This window comes from Eublepharis macularius, chromosome 12 (assembly GCF_028583425.1).
Source record: "Eublepharis macularius isolate TG4126 chromosome 12, MPM_Emac_v1.0, whole genome shotgun sequence".
NCBI lineage: Eukaryota > Metazoa > Chordata > Lepidosauria > Squamata > Eublepharidae > Eublepharis > Eublepharis macularius.
The window spans coordinates 70,527,710-70,547,031 of record NC_072801.1 but is presented as its reverse complement, the minus strand read 5'-3'; the positions used below and the strand labels follow the sequence as shown (position 1 = coordinate 70,547,031).

At 42.3% G+C, this 19,322-nt stretch overlaps 1 pseudogene; it reads right to left on the bottom strand.

Moving 5' to 3' along the window:
* Positions 1–4,923: 4,923 nt before the first annotated feature.
* LOC129339753 (vomeronasal type-2 receptor 26-like) lies at positions 4,924–13,390 on the bottom strand (annotated as a pseudogene).
* Positions 13,391–19,322: the final 5,932 nt, after the last annotated feature.

Sequence of the window (19,322 nt, the reverse complement as noted above, 5' to 3'; positions counted from 1 at the left end):
TATTATTTTTTCATATGGCATCATTGATTTTTCCTGGTGTTTTCTGAAAAGCCACCTGACCTTTGGAGCCAATTACCATGATTTTGATAATGGCAGGGTCGGTAATTACTTCTGAAAAGTTTTTCAACTCCTTGTATCATCATTGGCAGGAAAGGTACTGGGGCAAACATGTTGACGAGATATTCTCACTATTAGGTAGAATGCAAAGCCACCAAGCAGAGTTTGTTTGTGACTTGGGAAAGGAAGTTGACAGATAGACTCTCTTTGTCTTCAATCAGGATAGCATAGAGTAGAAAAAACATTCTAAACTAGCTAGGCAAGGTGAGATATGGCCCCTTATTCTCCCACTACCAAGTCCAAATTATACAAAGAGGAAAAAAGATGGTGTGTATGCTAAGCTTCATGCTTGGACAAAGCGTGTATACATTTTTTTTTTAGTACCTTTTTATAATTTGAATACTGGAAGTCTGACTTAAGCTTTGCAGTAGGCAGGAGAATATTCCACCCACTTTTCTCCCTTTCAATGTGCACTAGAGACAGGCACAAACTGAAATACAAACCAAAGTTTGTCACAAACCGAGCCAGTCCACGGTTCACGAACCGGTGGTTTGTTAGAGCCCATTTCTGACGAACTGCCATGAACTTTAGGCCGGTTCATTTGGTTCATTTTTCGGTTCGTCTCCAGAGATATCCAATCAATCACTTTACTAGGCAACGGGGAGATGGGATTTCTGCTGACCTTCTGCTGACCCTGAAGTGACATTTTGCTGACCCAGAAGTAACGTTTTCATGAACCAGTTCGCAAAGCGGGGCAAGTTTGTGAAAGTTCATTGTTTGTTTTTCGTGAAATGCGACAAACCATGAACTGCATGTTTTGCCCCCCCCCCCGTTTGTGCCCATCTCTAGTGTACACAAATGATATTTGCAAGGTGGAATGAAATGCTAAAATAAGGGGAAATAAAACTGTGGGGTTTAATAGTGAACAACCAATGGACAAAAAGGGGAATTCAGTTTTGGAGGGAGAACAGATGGGGGCCTTGTAAGTAGGTAGGGAGCCTAGTAGGAAGAGCAATGTTTGACTTCAGAGAGGCTGAGTTTGGATTTGTTAGTTGTACTGTCAGTAAGTCTCAAAATCTGCAAGAATAAACATTGTAACATTTAAGCATAACAACGTCGCAGCACTAGTGACTGCATCAGCTATCAGAATAGAGAGGGAAGGCATTACAAGTCATGTTTGCCATCTGAATGAACTTAAATTTCTATATGTGACTTCTCTGTTATCCTCAACATATATAATCCACTAAACACATTGTAGAATCCAGAGAAAAGAGTTCTGGATTTGTAGCTGATGTGTTCAAGATTAAGGAATCTCGAACGTGTCAAAGAAGACAGACTAATAAAAGAAACCAATGTTACCTCAGACTCCTAAAGTTGACACTGGACCAGGTATAGTAAAAGCAAAAGAGGGTTTGGGCACTGACGTGGTTCACAACTCGAGGAACTTGTTCTTGGTAAAGTGATATAAAATAAGATAATAAGAGAAAAGCCTAGATCATGGTTTATTTATTTATTTACATGATTTATATCTCAGCTTTCTACCCTTTAATGGCCACCAAGGCCATTAACAAATTAAAGCAAAGATTAAATTAAATTTTTTTCTTTAAAACCAGCGCACACAACATGACACTCATGTTTATTTATTTTATTTATTTATTATTTATTTATTTCAAATTTGTATTTCACCCTCCACATGATCAGGCTCAGGGTGGATAAAAACATATTAAAAATACAATTAAAATACAATTAAAAATTCATGTTCATTAAAAACAGCACATTTAAAACAAGATGGTGGAAAGCCTTCACAGGGAGGGTTTTATACACCCTTTTTTCCAAGCCAGCAGAGGCCCAGCCTCAGCCCTATGCCTGGCAGAACAACTCTTTCTTGCAGACCTAGTGAAAGGATAGTAAGTCCTGCTGGGCCCTGATTTCAGCAGACAGAGCATTCTACCAAGTGGGAGCCAGGACCGAAAAGGCCCTGGCTCTAGTCGAGTCTAGGCAGGCCTCCTTGGGGCCAGGGACAACCAGCATCTGTTTGTCCCCTGATCGGAGTGTCCTCTGGGGAATATATGGGGAGAGACGGTCCCCTTTTACAAAAGAAAAGGTAAGGGGAGGGGCACAGGTTGAACCTTTCATTCCTTGTGTGCACATGGGTGTATGTGAATCTCCACAGGAGCTAGAGAAACAGACAGTTAATCATGAGATGGGATAGCCAGCTAGGAGCCTTTTTACTGGACCATCTTAAAAAAGAAAGTACAAGCTGTTTTTCTTTTTCAGTAGACTCAGTTCCAGTACAAAATACAATGAAAGCCATATTGACTATATAGTCAAAGACAAATTTAAAATGGATGTTTATTGTTTGTTATAAGTATAGTATTATCTTACTTCTCTAACAACTTACTACATTCTAGGCTGTTCCATTGTTTCACAGAGATACAGCCTGAACACATTACCTTAGCTCAGAATACAAACATCAACAATTGATCTCTCAATCCAAAAGAAAGATGAAGGTGCCACAACTGGATTGAACGGTGGGTTTATTAACATTCAAGAAGCTGAATTGCAACTGGTCAATCTCTACCACCCCACTTAGTGCAAGCACCATAAGTGGCTACCCAAGAAATTCACCAGGATCTGAGCAGTCCAACCCTGGATCAAAAGGCCCAAACAATACCCAAGCGACTCTTTACTTATCTTTGCCCGCTTACCTATGCCATGCTGAGATGTGCAACCCATCAAGTCCGCTCCCTTAAACTGCTCAGCATAATGGTTCAGATACTTGGACTGGACAGCCTAAAATGTTATGTTTGTTTGCGTCTCCCTATCTGAGGATACTCAGGGTTCTGGAAGATCTCTTCCTCTGCCAGAAGATTGCTAATATTGATTAATGTATTCCATTGTTCTCTTTACTCACCAAAGTGAGACGAGACAGATACTCTTCGCGAACTGGCTCAAGTTCGGCAAAGTTTGTAGTTCGTGTTCCGTGAAACTGAATGAACCATGAATCATGAGGTTCATTTTTTTCCTGGTTCATGCCCATGTCTGCTCAAGAGTTTGCAGTATGTGAGGAATGGTGATGGAAAGGGTTTTATCTATATCAGCAGGGATGAAATTTTTTGGTACTCTGAGAGATCCATATTTTATGACATCATTAGAGAATCAGCATGATGTCATGATTAGAGTGTTGGAATGAAATCTGGGGGACCTGGGTTTGAATCGCCATTCTGGCATGAAGGCTTGCGGGGTGACTCTGGGTCAGTCACATCATCAGCCAAATCTACTTCACAGGGCTGTTGTAAGGATGAAACGGAGGAGAGGAGAAAGGTGATGTAGGTCGCTTGGGTTTCCATTGAGGAGAAAGCCGGGGTATAAATGAAATAAATAAATAGATTTAAATATACAACACAGATTCAAGAATGTCTGCAGCTACCCTGTGTAACACAGTATTTATTAGACTGATGAAGCCATCGAGCCACCCCCTCCAGTTGTAAACTGGAGAAAAATAGATAAAAGATATCAGATCCTCTGGATTTCTCTCCCAGTTCTTAATATAACCAAGATAAGGGAAGGGGGGAAGCAGAGTACTTGAGGAATATTTCACACATGCTGATGTGATTAACTCATGGAGGTATACCTGAGAAACAGTCCCAACTTTTACTGAATACCAGAAGGAAGGAAATCAGATAATCGGGATTCCTAATCACTTCCTGTTTGCAAGGCTCATGAGCCTTTCAGACAACAGAATAACGGATAGACCTCTCCCCGTCACTAGATCCCCATGGAATGAATGGGTTTCCTCACTCCTCCACTTGAAGCCAACTGGGTGACCTTGGACTAGTCACAGTTCTCTGGAGCTCTCTCAGCCCCACCCACCTCACAGGGTGTTTGTTGTGGAGATAATAATGACATACTGTCAGTCTATGGAGAACAGGATACATTGGAGCGGACTCCCCCCCTTGCAGCAAGACATCCAAGCTCTCTTGAGTCAAGGTTTTTAATGAGAAATCATAACTACAGCGTATATATGTCCATAGGTTGCACAGAAGCAATTAAAAGCATCTGGCTGTACACAGGGCTCTTGTTGAGAATGACGTATGGAATGCTTGCTACAAAGTTTCAGTCCCTCTCTGTAAGCCCCCCACCGTCATTGCCCAACCAGCTGGGCATAGTCAGTGGGAGAGTAGGAAGGAGCTGTCCCAAGGCTGCTGTGGTGAGCCATCTTAGATAAGAGTGCAGTCTTCCCAGGAGCTGGACAGTTTATGTGAAAACTAGACACACACACACAAGATGATTGCAAAACTCACAAAGATGGAGGGACTGTGGGCAACAGACCTGACACATACATTGTAAACCACTGTGAGTGAGCATTAAGTTGTCCTGAAGGGTGGTATAAAACTTGAATGTTGTTGTTATGACGATGACGGCGACGACGATGATAGTTGTCTATTTCCCTAACAGTGTCTTGGGTAGTCCAATAGTTGCAACAACTGTTTGTGAGGCTCCAGGCATTGTTCTTCATGTAAACCTCCTTCCTTGCATTCTTGGGTGAAATCAAGTTGGGTCTTATCTATCATGCTAAAGGAAATGCTCACCAAGATTAGAGGACAAGGGATTCCCATCTCTCTGGAGGGAAGCGATGGCTGCCTCCAGGAGGTGAAAGTATGATGCCTTGATTCAGAATAAGGACTTTTTTCTTATGGAGAGATGGGGTTGGACAAGCATACCGATCTAAAGAAACACAGTATTCAAAGTGATGGGCAGGAGACTCTCCCCACAGAGACATGGAATCCACCCTGACTCATTCCATAAATACTTGAGAAGAGACCCCCAAAAAACCCCAGTCGGACAAATAGATTATTAAATACTTTAATTTTTATTACATTTTCGTCGCTGTTTATTGTTCAGATCAGGCCTCATAATAATTATTTAGCATTTTGGCAAAAAGATGCACCCCAGTAATGCAACACTGGAAGCTAAGATGGAGAAAATCTCCACGGCCACCATTTCTTTTCCTCTTGTGCTTAGGTAGGTTGGGACAAAAGAGAGCCAAACACTGCAAAAGACGAACATGCTGAAGGTGATGAACTTGGCTTCGTTGAAACTATCCGGTAACTTTCTGGCTAGGAAAGCCACAGTGAAACCGACAAAGGCCAAAAGGCCCATATAGCCCAGGACACAATAAAACATGGTGACTGAGCCATCGTTACATTTCAGTACAATTTCTTGTGTCTTTGAGTGCATGTCCACATCTGGGAATGGAGGAGAAGTGCCCACCCAGGTCACACAGATGATGACTTGAATAAGAGAACACACAGAGACAATCAAAGGTGCCAGTCCTTTCCCCATCCAGTTTCTGAAAATGTTTCCGGGTTTAGAGGCCACAAAAGCCAGCACCACAAGAATGGTTTTGGCCAGAACAGAAGAAACAGCCACTGAGAAGATGACGCCAAAAGCTGCTTGTCGGAAGAGGCAGGTCACCTTGTTCGGCTGCCCGATGAATAGCAGCGAACAAAGGTTGCAAAGTAGGATTGAAATCAGGAGTACATATGACAGGTTCTGATTGTTGGCTTTGACTATGGGAGTGTCCTGGTACATATGGAAGATACCAAGCACCACAGCTGTGATCAATGAAAAGAAAAGAGCCCAAAAAGTTAAAATGATGCCTAAAGTTTCTTGGAAGGATAGAAAGCTTGTCATTTTAGGAATGCATTGATCTTGTCCCTTGTTTGGATAGTGACCTTCTGGGCAAGTGATACATTTATCCATGTCTGAAAGAGAAACACAACTGCATTTGAAAGATACCATTTGGCTCAGGAAAATGATATACCCTGGCCCAAGTTCACCAGAGTTATATTTACAGCCTGGAGTGACATTCTGGTTCTTTGGTCAGGGACTACAATTACAGAAACAATACATTTTTTTCTTTCAAATGCTTCTACTTTTCTTTAAAACCCTGATGTGCTCTCATTTCGAAAGTCATGACTATCCAATATTTGTTCATTTTGATTAGGCTAACGATCCGAAGTCTTTCATCAAAGTAGCTTAGCTCAACTCTACCACCCTTTATTAATCTTGTCCCAAATTTAGAATGAGTTCCGGTAATTCATTTAAAAAAAACCACCCTTTGTCAGTAGACTTTTACTCGCCCTCAGCTTAGCTTTGTGTCAGAAGTGAAACATGCAGTTGGAATAAGACTGGTAGGGACATTACTCTACAGAAACTAGAGTGTTTACAAGTTGGAGCTATAGGTCAGAAGAGCCTCTAACTCCCTTCTGCAAGTATTTTCAGGAAGAAATTGGCTATTTTGCCTATGGAAGAATTCCCAAAATTAATATCACAGCAAGAAGATAACCAATAAATACCTTGCTTCTCATAATGACTCTACCAGGGTTTCAGCATATTAGAAATTCCAGCAGTCTGGAAGAACTGCACAGAATGCCAAAATGCACAGAGATTAATTGAAATTAAACTCTTAACAATGCAGTTCTAAACTCAATTCATTTTCACACGTCCTTATCCTCATACAAAATCACGTAAAACTCATGGAACGAGGGTGTCTTCATGATGCGATTTCTGACGGCACCCCATCATGATTCTGTTTCGTGGTGCGATGATGCCTGAAATCACGCCATGTAGATGCCTTCATTCTGTGAGTTTTGCACAAATTTGCGCAAGTGTAAAGAAATGTGAAAACTAGGGATGTGCGTTTCGGCATTCAGAATGCCGAAAGAATGCCGAAACAAAAGTGTTTCGGCTTCTTTCGGGGAATGCCGAAACGTTTCGGGGAATGCCGAAACGTTTCGGGTAGCCGAAAGAAAAAAGCCGAAACGTTTCGGGATTCTTTCGGCTTTCTTTCGGCTTTTCTATGGGAAAATGCCTCCGTCTTCCAGGACGCCTGGAGGAGGCATTTTCCCACCAAATAAGCCCAAAATTGGTGGGGACCTTCCTCTAACCCTTCTCTAACAACCACCCAAGTTTCAGACAGATTGGACTTTGGGGGGCCATGTTATGGCCCCCCAAAGCAGGTCCCCCCATCCTCCCATAAGAAAGCGAAGGAGCAGCATATTGTTAGCATGCTGCTGCTGACCTTTCTTCATTATTTCCTATGGGGAAAAATGAAGAGGCAGGCTTCCTTTGCCAGGGGTGGCATTTTGCATGCAAAATGCCCCCCAGCCCTCAGGGGCCCTTCTCCCACCCCTCCTCCCACCCCCCACCAAGGCTCAGCCTGCTCCCACTTGGGGGGGCCATTTCATGGCCTCCCCAAGTAGGTGCTCTAATCTCTACCACTGACAGCTGGGGGAGGCTTGTGTTGCCAGGGGTGGCATTTTGCATGCAAAATGCCCCCCAACCCTCTGGGGCCCTTCTCCCACCCCTCCTCCCACCCCCCACCAAGGCTCAGCCTGCTCCCACTTGGGGGGGCATTTCATGGCCTCCCCAAGTAGGTGCTCTGCTCTCATCTCTACCACTGACAGCTGGGGGAGGCTTGTGTTGCCAGGGGTGGCATTTTGCATGCAAAATGCCCCCCAGCCCTCTGGGGCCCTTCTCCCACCCTTCCTCCCACCCCCCACCAAGGCTCAGACTGCTCCCACTTGGGGGGGGGCATTTCATGGCATCCCCAAGTAGGTCCTCTCAGCCCCTAAAGTCCACCCCTTACAGCCCCACACAAACCCAATTCCCCCCCAGCTGCCACACACAGACCCAAATCCCCACATTAGCCCCTCACAGACCCAAATCCACTCCCACCTGCCCCACACCCATAACCCCAGGAACAGGCTGGCAAAGGCCAGCCCTCTCCCTTTGTTCCCTATGCTGGGAACTTCTAAACTCTCTTTCCCTAGGCAATTCTGCACAGCCCAGGGGTGCCACAATGGTGGGCACACTTCTGAGTGCCAGCTGGTCCCTGTGAAAGAGCACCTGAACCACAGACACCCTCCCTCAAATTCCCCCACCACCTACAGAGATGGCTGGCCAGCCAGCCCCATTGTTCCCTATGATGGGAACCAACTGCACAACAAAGAATAAAACAAGAACAACACAAAATAAAGTTTTAAATTTTTTTTCTCCCTTCCAAAGTACAAGTAGGCAAAGCATTATGACACATTACACCAGCAGTCCCCCACACAGAAAAATAACACAACTCACTTAACATCAGAGAATCACAAAGCATGATACCTGTCAAAACCACTTTATTTCTTGAACAGCTTTAGGTTACACAGCAGGGGGGAACACCAAAGGGCATGGCAGCACTATCTTACACAAAAATAACACAACTCACTTAACATCAGAGAATCACAAAGCATGATTCCTGTCAAAAACACTTTATTTCTTGAACAGCTTTAGGTTACACAGCAGGGGGGAACACCAAAGGGCATGGCAGCACTATCTTACACAAAAATAACACAACTCACTTAACATCAGAGAATCACAAAAACACAATTCCTGTCAAAAACACTTTATTTCTTGAACAGCTTTAGGTTATACAGCAGGGGGGAACACCAAAGGGCATGGCAGCACTATCTTACACAAAAATAACACAACTCACTTAACATCAGAGAATCACAAAAGCCCAATTCCTGTCAAAAACACTTTATTTCTTGAACAGCTTTAGGCTACACAGCAGGGGGGGGGACACCAAAGGGCATGGAAGCAGTATCTTACACAAAAATAACACAACTCGCTTCACATTAAAGAATCACCCCAAAAAATAGCTGTCAAAAGCACTTTATTTCTGTAACTGCTTTAGGTTACACAGTAGGAAGGCACCGCAGAGCAGGAAAGCAGTGTACTACGCAAAAATAACACAACTCACTTCACATCAGAGAATCACACAAACACAATTGCTGTCAAAAACGGTGAAGTGGGTTGTATTATTTTTTGTAGTACATTGCTATCATGCCCTGTTGTGCCCTCCTACTGTGTAACCTAAAGCTGTTCAAGAAATAAAGTGTTTTTGCCAGGAATTGTGTTTTTGTGATTCTCTGATGTTAAGTGAGTTGTGTTATTTTTGTGTAAGATAGTGCTGCCATGCCCTTTGGTGTTCCCCCCTGCTGTGTAACCTAAAGCTGTTCAAGAAATAAAGTGTTTTTGACAGGAATCGTGTTTTGTGATTCTCTGATGTTAAGTGAGTTGTGTTATTTTTGTGTAAGATAGTGCTGCCATGCCCTTTGGTGTTCCCCCCTGCTGTGTAACCTAAAGCTGTTCAAGAAATAAAGTGTTTTTGACAGGAATCATGCTTTGTGATTCTCTGATGTTAAGTGAGTTTTGTTTTAATTTTTCTGTGTGGGGGACTGCTGGTGTAATGTGTCATAATGCTTTGCCTACTTGTACTTTGGAAGGGAGAAAATAATTTTTTTTAAACTTTATTTTGTGTTGTTCTTGTTTTATTCTTTGTTGTGCAGTTGGTTCCCATCATAGGGAACAATGGGGCTGGCTGGCCAGCCATCTCTGTAGGTGGTGGGGGAATTTGAGGGAGGGTGTCTGTGGTTCAGGTGCTCTTTCACAGGGACCAGCTGGCACTCAGAAGTGTGCCCACCATTGTGGCACCCCTGGGCTGTGCAGAATTGCCCAGGGAAAGAGAGTTTAGAAGTTCCCAGCATAGGGAACAAAGGGAGAGGGCTGGCCTTTGCCAGCCTGTTCCTGGGGTTATGGGTGTAGGGCAGGTGGGGGTGGATTTGGGTCTGTGAGGGGCTAATGTGGGGATTTGGGTCTGTGTGTGGCAGCTGGGGGGGAATTGGGTTTGTGTGGGGCTGTAAGGGGTGGACTTTAGGGGCTGAGAGGACCTACTTGGGGATGCCATGAAATGGCCCCCCCCAAGTGGGAGCAGTCTGAGCCTTGGTGGGGGGTGGGAGGAAGGGTGGGAGAAGGGCCCCAGAGGGCTGGGGGGCATTTTGCATGCAAAATGCCACCCCTGGCAACACAAGCCTCCCCCAGCTGTCAGTGGTAGAGATTAGAGCACCTACTTGGGGAGGCCATGAAATGCCCCCCCAAGTGGGAGCAGGCTGAGCCTTGGTGGGGGGTGGGAGGAGGGATGGGAGAAGGGCCCCAGAGGGTTGGGGGGCATTTTGCATGCAAAATGCCACCCCTGGCAACACAAGCCTCCCCCAGCTGTCAGTGGTAGAGATTAGAGCACCTACTTGGGGAGGCCATGAAATGGCCCCCCCAAGTGGGAGCAGGCTGAGCCTTGGTGGGGGGTGGGAGGAGGGGTGGGAGAAGGGCCCCTGAGGGTAAGGGGGCATTTTGCATGCAAAATGCCACCCCTGGCAAAGGAAGCCTGCCTCTTCATTTTTCCCCATAGGAAATAATGAAGAAAGATGAGCAGCAGCATGCTAACAATATGCTGCTCCTTCGCTTTCTTATGGGAGGATGGGGGGACCTGCTTTGGGGGGCCATAACATGCCCCCCCAAAGTCCAATCTGTCTGAAACTTGGGTGGTTGTTAGAGAAGGGTTAGAGGAAGGTCCCCACCAATTTTGGGCTTATTTGGTGGGAAAATGCCTCCTCCAGGCGTCCTGGAAGACGGAGGCATTTTCCCATAGAAAAAAGCCGAAAGAATGCCGAAAGAATGCCGAAAGAATCCCGAAAGTCGAAAGCCGAAAGAGATTCTTGTTTCGGCTTTCGGCTTTAACGATAGAGAATCTTCTTTCGGCTTTCTACTTTCGGCTATAGCCGAAAATTTTTGGCTTGCACACCCCTAGTGAAAACGATTACACACACTTCCCCTCATGTGCCCCAGAGAATGCTTCATTCAACTGGAAATCATCTACTGGTGGTGCCTGGCCCTAGGGAGGCTTGTCTGGCCTCTACCAGGGCCAGTGCCTTCTCAGTCATGGCCCCAACTTGGTGGAACTCTCTGTCTGATGACGCTCAGGCCTGCCAGAATCTTGTATCATTTAGGTGGGCCTGTATGACAGAGATGTTCCGCCAGGCATATTGGGGAGGCTGATTTTAGTCAATCATTGCTAAGCCTTCCACCGGTCTCCCTCTATGAGGGATTTTGGAGAGTCCATTGCTGGCAGCCCCGTAAAGGGATACAGTATTCTATCTGTCCTCTACTACACCCCTTTTTGTATGCTGACAGGCAGGAGTGCAGGATTGCCCCGTCTTGGGATGGTTTTCTTGATTGTTGTTTTTATGCTGTGATTATTGGTCTTATGTTGTATTTTAATCAATGTTGTGCCTCACCCTGAGCCCGCTTGCCAGGAGGGCAATATAATAAACAAACAAACAAACAAACAAACAAACAAATAAATTCATTGAAGTCAATATGCTGAGAAGCATGTAAGTCTGTTTTGGATTGTGCTGTAAATCTCTGACAGTAAAATCCTAAGCAGAGTTACGCCAGTCTAAGCCCATTGAAGTTACTCTGCTTAGGATTTCATTATGAGTTCCTTAGTGGTTCACCATGCCCATGGGCCCCAAGAATGAACGTGCCGACACGCTTCTCTGTTGACTTTTCCTCCTTTCTTTTTCCACTCATGCTATCGTGAATCTGTTTCATCTCAGTATCTGTGGGCAACCAGGTCTGCGTTGTAGTTGAAGAAAATTCAACACATTTGTGTACCCTTCATACCACCACCTCTACTTTCCTTAGACTTTTTTTTCATTATTTGGTTATTTTCATACCGAGTAAGGCTACATCTCCTACCTATCTCATTTGAGAACATCCCTTCTGGGCAAGGAGCACAATCATAACAGCAAAATTTTTCTCCCTCCTTTCTTTCCATGCTGTACCCAGGAAGGCAATTGTCATTACATACAGAAGGAGGAGGCACCTATTCTGGGAGATAAAGGAAGAATTTAGCAATGAGAAAATGTTTGCAGAAACCTTCTAAGGAACCAGCTTCAAGGGGAGAATAATGTTTTTCTTTATCCATGTAGACCATGGATATCAAGGTCCTGGATAAAGGCACTCAGCACCACAACATAAATATTGTAATAAAATAACAGAAGCCTGTAGAAAATCAGCCCCCTGTTGCTTTAAAGATTAAAAACCAAAACAAATTCCGCAGCATTTATTTATTTATTTATTTATTTATTTATTTATTTATTTATTTATTTATTTATTTATTTATTTATTTATTTATTTATTTATTTATTTATTATACGTACATCCCACCTTAAAATATTCCGGCCACTGCAAATACATATATAGCATTCATATTATTGAAAACAGTCCAATAAAACAGGTGTTGTTTCTCCCCTTCCATTTCTCGCAGAACAGCTGGCAGATTAAAGAAATCACATCCTCTCTTCCATTCCAGAATCCTGTGCTCTCACATTTCAGTAGATAATTTGGGTTTTTTTCTTTTATTTTCTCACCTTCATAAAGTTTCTGTGCCAGTTGATTCTGTACTGATCAAAGGACAACTCTTGACGTAAAGGAGCATGAGAATCAAACCATCCAACCTTAATTCTGACAAAGGAGTTATTTGGGAAAGTGACCAAGTTTGTAATATCGAATCCAAGGTCTAATTCTCCATGTTGATTAAACACAATTTCTTCTCTAGCACTGTTATTGAATGAGATCGTCTGAAGAATTAAATGGAGCTAGGTTGAAAGAGAACGAAATTATCTTTAAAGTAATACTATACATGCACTGATATTCATAGAAACATCTGGATTAACACATCATTTTAAGAATTCAACTCTTTTTAATTTTTGGTAGAAAGGTAGCCCCAAAACAGTATTCAGAGATTTTATTATCTTTTGAAACAACTTCCTGAAGTGAAAAATCAAGTTGCTTTCCTCACAGCCACATAGAAGATGCAGGTAATGACAGTTTTCAAGCCAGAGGAGGCTCGATTTGACTTGAGACTGTGCTGTAGGAGGGAGAAGGGTCTCCTAGCTCCCTTCCAAACTGTCTTCCAAGCTCCAACAACCCTGGTGAGGAGTTACTTGCATAATTTTGGAGCTCTGTATGCACAGAATACTCCACCAGGGTGGTTATGATTTGGAAAGTAGTATGGAGGAAAGCTTGGAACGTCCCTCCCGTGCCAAGATTCCAAAGACCCGACTCATTAAAAATCTCATGCATTCAACCTTTTGTGGAGAATGGAACAATTACATGGAATACCATCATATCATCCCCAAGTCATGACAATAGGTCTTTACTGTTGTTACTCTTAAAAAGTGTTATTGGTCAAAGTGCAGATGACTGGGGAAGGCAATGGCACCCGCCCTCCCCATAAAAAAGTCTGCCAAGAAATCGTCATGATGCGATGTCCCCCCATCGGTCAGTAATGACTCGCTGCTTGCACAGGGTTTACCTTACCTTACTGTTAAAAAACATATTACCTGCCAGGGATCCACATCAGAGGGAGAAATCCTACCTTCATTCTGAATTTCTCTGTGCTTGAATCTAGAAATCTACAAGGTATGCAGTGCATGTGCCAAAGAATAAACTGCATTATAGATACTATAGCTATGGCCGGTCATGCCCATTTCAAACACTGGCCCAGGAAGACTCTCTAGCCTCTCCTCCCCAGTACATAACTTATTGCCCTCTTCAGGATCGTTGGAACTCAGAAGGAATGTGCACTCAAATGCTTGCTCCCAGAAATCTTTGATGAACCCATCAGCCTTTGTCCTTTGAGGGTTTGTCTTCTGAAGAAATGTTTGGAATCCTGGAAGCTCTTTGGAGTGAATGTTGAAGGAAAGTGCACCGTGGAACATTTGTATATCCCAGTTTCTTTGTATTGTTGTGAATATGAAGTCAATCTGTGCCGTCGTAATCCACACTTTCCCTACAGATATCTTCCCCTTATACGCAACATCAGATAGAAGAATCCATGCTGTTGTCACCCTTAGAAGGACTGCCACCCACATAACGGATAAAACTTCTCCATCTAGAACAAATGCATTGACTTTGATGTCCAGGAAAAATGCGATTTTACTCAATGTGACAGAGAAAAGTTGCTCAAAATCAGAGAAGTCTAAAGTGTCTGTAAGTATTTCTATGAAAGCAGGACAGATTCCATTCTGGGAAAGCAGCGGCTCCAAATTGCGCGAGAACTGTTCTCCATCATCACCACTCGAAGTCAGGATTCCAACCCATTTCCATTGAAAATGGAGAAGTAGCTGGACAATTCCCTGGTATTGAAGGGCTTGATTGGAGGCCATACGATAAAAGGAAGGAAAATCTGTTCTTTTATCCTCTTCAGTCTCAAAAGAACCATAGGAAAGCTTAAAACATAAAAAGGAATAAATTCCTGAGAGGAAATCCAATGGTGTAAGTCACTTCGCGTCTCATTGACTGGGAGAAAAGTGAAATATGTATTTAAATACATACATTAAATTAAAACATAATTATTGTATAAGCTTTTCAGACACCAAGCTTACTTCTATAGAATTTTAAAAAGTTGAGTTTTCTAATAGTGCTACCCAAAGCAAAATTGCATCCATATAAACCATCTGAACTGATTGACTTCAACAAATTTTTATGGTCTAATTTTAAAGATGTAATTCTTCTTTAATTACACCTCAAGTAAACCACTTCCTTGTGCATGTATAAGTTTTACTTATTATCTCACATAGTAGCTCACAGATCTCCTATAGTAAACCTTTACAAACAAAAGAAATTGCATGGCTTGTGTCCAATGATTTCATTTACTGATAATGAGAAGCCAGAATAATTCTAACATCAGAAGGCTTGCAAATGCTCCTGAAAGGTAGATGTATTTTCTTGTACTGAACTTTTACTATATTTTCATATCTGAACCTTTACTATATTAATTTCACTGTATTTTCCATATCAGGACTTCAGATTGGATTGTACTTAGCAAAAGGCGAACTGCACCTCTTTATTTACTATATTCTGTCTAAGCCATGACACGTCCCAGCCTAGGTCAAGAGAAGAATCATGGATGGAATGGAAGTGTGACGAATGCCTTGGCAAATTGATGGATTTGGTAAAGAATTGAAGGTGCATATTGGTGATGGGCAATCTTTTTCTGGTGGATCTTTTTACATATAAAAATATTTCATTCCAATCCGCATTCCTGCTCGACCTCCCCTCTCTCCTTCCCCAGATTCTTCATTTTAGAACACCCTCCTTATAGTTTATGCATGCTCACAAAACACATTCTGCATTATTCTCTGTTGCTTTGCAGATCAACATACTCATTTTCCTTTTTTAAGTATAGTGTCCCCTATTTCAGAATCACCTTGCTCCCACCCAATGCTGGAATTGATCTGATATGGAGAACTGCAAATAAAACCATGGTTTCCTACCAGTCACCGCACCTGAGGAATCTTGAATTGAATTAAGATGTCTGCCATGCGTGAAGAGATAGCAGAGTTCAGCCCACCAATGACTCCTACTACATCATTTTTTGAGCCACACTTATAATTGGGCAAAGGCTTCTGTGAGTTGAATAGGAGATTGAGGGTTGTATGGTAAGCCATTCTTATATCATAAAAACTGTCATAAATGTGGAAGCCGAGTGTGACATTGGGCAGGATCTTGTGGTTTTCATTAAGCTCATTGATGGCAAATACCAAGGCCAGGATGTGCTGGTAAAACTTGGTCATCACACTGCAAAGAAAGTATCCAGGTGAAGTTTCTTCATTGAAATCTAGAATGTGTCAAATCACACGCCCATATTTCTCTCTCTTTCTCTCTTTCACTGACTGTTACACACACGCTCTCACACACACATCACTATTCTTTTATTTTTATTTTTCTCCTTTCTTTTTTGGTGGTAGCCTAAATCTACTATATGTACACTAACTCAGTTTTTAACGCATTTTCTATTGTCTTTTTCTTTTTAAATAATTTTTTTTAAAAAAAGGATTAGTATCCATTTATTCAACAATAAATTTTTAAAATACTCATTTATTGAATCAATGAAAAAATAACAAGTAAAATAAAACCAAAAACATTTTATGATATGAAATATTTCCTTACATTAGATCATTAGGTGGCTCCTGAGAGGGGTGTGTTTTGAAGGAAATCATCGGAAACAAGACTGCAATATGAGTTGCAATCCCACCAATAACAATGTCAGCTGGCTTGTACCATTGATGTAAAATGTGCAAAGGTTCGCTTTTGCCACACATCATAGTATCTGGCTTGCACATTTTGTGTGGAAGAGGCAGCAGCAGCAACAGCAACATCCCAGCCCTCATTATGCTGATAGCAAAGATGCCCTTCACTCATGGATTCTACTGAGGAGCAGGCACACAATGGCTTGTTTTAGCAATCTGTCTGAGATGGGTAGAAGACTAATATTGCATTCTCCAAGGCAGCATTAGAAGGAAACATGTCTGCTTTATCTTGTTTCCTCAGAAAAAGGCTTGGAATGAAAGCCTGTTTCTGGTTTGAAATAAAGCCAACTGACAGAGTCCTGCCTGTCTCAAATACCTAAACCGAGGAGGCAGTTATATTATTTTTTTCATATGGCATCACTGATTTTTCCTGGTGTTTTCTGAAAAGCCACCTGATCTTTGGAGTCAATTACCATGATTTTGATAATGGCAGGGTTGGTAATTACTTTTGAAAAGTTTTTCAACTCCTTGTATCATCATTGACAGGAAAGGTACTAGTGCAAACATGTTGACGAGATATTCTCACTGTTAGGTAGAATGCAAAGCCACCAAGCGGAGTTTGTTTGTGACTTGGGAAAGAAAGTTGACAGATAGACTCTCTTTGTCTTCATTCAGGATAGCATAGAGTAGAAAAAACATTCTAAACTAGCTAGGCAAGGTGAGATATGGCCTCTTATTCTCCCACTACCAAGTACAAATTATACAAAGAGCTAAAAAGATTGTGTGTATACTCAGTTTCATGCTTGGGCAGAGTGTGTATAAACTTTTCGTTTTTCTTTAGTACCTTTATAATTTAAATATTGGAAGTCTGACTTAAGCTTTGTGACAGGCAGGAGAATATTCCACCCTCTTTTCTCTCTTTCAATGTGCACTAGAGACAGGCATGAACAGAAATAAAAACCAAAGTTAATCTCAAACCGAGCCAATCCATAGTTCACTAACCGGTCGTTTGTCAGTGCACATTTCTGATGAACTGCCATGAACTTTCAGCCAGTTCATTTGGTTCGTTTTTCGGTTCATCACCAGAGATAGCCTGGAGCCAATCAATCACTTTCCTAGGCACTGGGGGGATGGGCTTTCTGCTTACCTTCTGCTGACCCTGAAGTGACATTTTGCTGACCAAGAAGCTACATTTTCATGAACCAGTTCGCAAACCAGGGCAAGTTTGTGAAACTTCGTGGTTCATTGTTAGTGAAATGCAACGAACCATGAACTGCATGGTTTGTTTCCCCTCCCGGTTCATGCCCATCTCTAGTGTGCATGATTGCTATTTGCAAGGTGGAATGGAATGCTAAAATGAGGGAAAATATAACTGCGGAGTCAAGTTTAATAATCAACAAGCAATAGACAAAAAGGGAAATTGAGTTTGGAGGGAGAACAGATGGGGGCCTTTGAAGTAGGTAGGGAGCCTAGTAGGAAGAGCAATGTATGACTTTAGAGAGGCTGGGTTTGGATTCATTAGTTGTTTTGTCAGGAAGTATTGAAATCTGCAAGAACAAACATTGTAACCTTTAAGCATAACAACGTCCCCGCTCTAGTGACTGCGTCAGTTATCAGAATAGAGAGGGAAGGCATTGCAAGTCATGTTTGCCATCTAAATTAACTTATATTTCTATATGTGACTGACATGGTTCACAACTCTTCAGCCTGAGGGACTTGTTCTTGGTAAAGTGATATAAAATAAGAGAAAAGCCTAGATCATGGTTTATTTATTTATTTACATGATTTATACCACAGCTTTCTACCCTTATAGGGCCACCAAGGCCGTTAACAAATTAAAACAAAGATTAATTAAAATTTCTTCTTTAAAACCAGCATACACAACATGACACTCATGTTTAAAAAAGGAAAGGGGAGGGGAGGGGCACAGGTTGGGCCTTTCATTCCCTGTGTGCACATGGGTGTATATGAGTCTCTACAAGAGCTAGAGAAACAGACAGCGAATCATGAGATGGGATAATCAGCTAGGAGCCTTTTTATGGGACCATCTTAAATAAGGAAGAACAAGCTGTTTTTCTTTTTCAGTATAATGAAATCATATTGACAATATAGTCAAAGATAAATTTAGAATGGATATGTTTGTTGTTTGTTATAAGTATAGTATTATCATACTCTTCTAACAATTTACTGCATTCTAGGATGCTCCATTGTTTCACAGAGATACAGCCAGAACACTTTACCTGGACTCAGAATACAAACATCAACAATTGATCTCTCAATCCAAAAGAAAGACGAAGGTGCTGCAATTGGATTGAACTGAGAGTTTATTAACATTCAAGAAGCTGAATTGCAACTGGTCAATCTCTACCACCCCACTTAGTGCAAGCACCATAAGTGGCTACCCAAGAAATTCAACAGGATCTGAGCAGTCCAACCCTGGATCAAAAGGCCCGAAAAATACCCAAACGACTCTTCACTTATCTTTGCCTGCTCACCTATGTCGTGCTGAGATGCACAACCTATCAAGGCCGCTCCCTTAAACTGGTCAGCATAATGGTTCAGATACTTGGACTGGACAGCCCAAAATGTTATGTTTGTTTGCCTCTCCCTATCTGAGGATACTCAGGGTTCTGGATGATCTCTTCCTCTGCCAGAGGATGGCCAATATTGATTGATGTATTCCTTTGTTTTCTTTACTCACCTAAGTGAGAAGAGACAGATACTAGGAGGAATGGCCCAGCGATCAAACAGAAGGAGGAGATAGGGGAGCTGCTGTTTGTGATTGTGGCTCTTGTTTGTCTGAAAGTGAGAAGCGTGTGAGAGATTAGAGGCAGTGTGATGGATGACTGGGACTCAGGCTCAAATCCCTTCTCACCATGAAATTCACCAGTTATTCTTGGACCAGTCATTGTCTCCCAGCTTAACCTAATTCACAGGACTGTATTCAGGACTAAATTAAGGAGCACAGGATTAAATATGAAACAACCTGTGGCATGCATTTTACTGTGAATGGTCCTATAATGTCACAATGTTACATTATAGCTGATCATCAATTTAATTTACATTGTGAAATGAGGTTTCACAATAATTGTTTTTTCAGACACATGGACTCAGTCCATAGGCCTTGCAGTGAGTTCAATAATCACAGTAATGTAGACAGATCAAGTGTTATAATCTAGAATGCTTCTTTCTTATGAGCTGCTCTCTGTTATTCAGTTGAGGCCGCAGGATAATGACATAGCATTTGGGCAAAAAGATAAAGGCCAATAACCCAGCACTGGA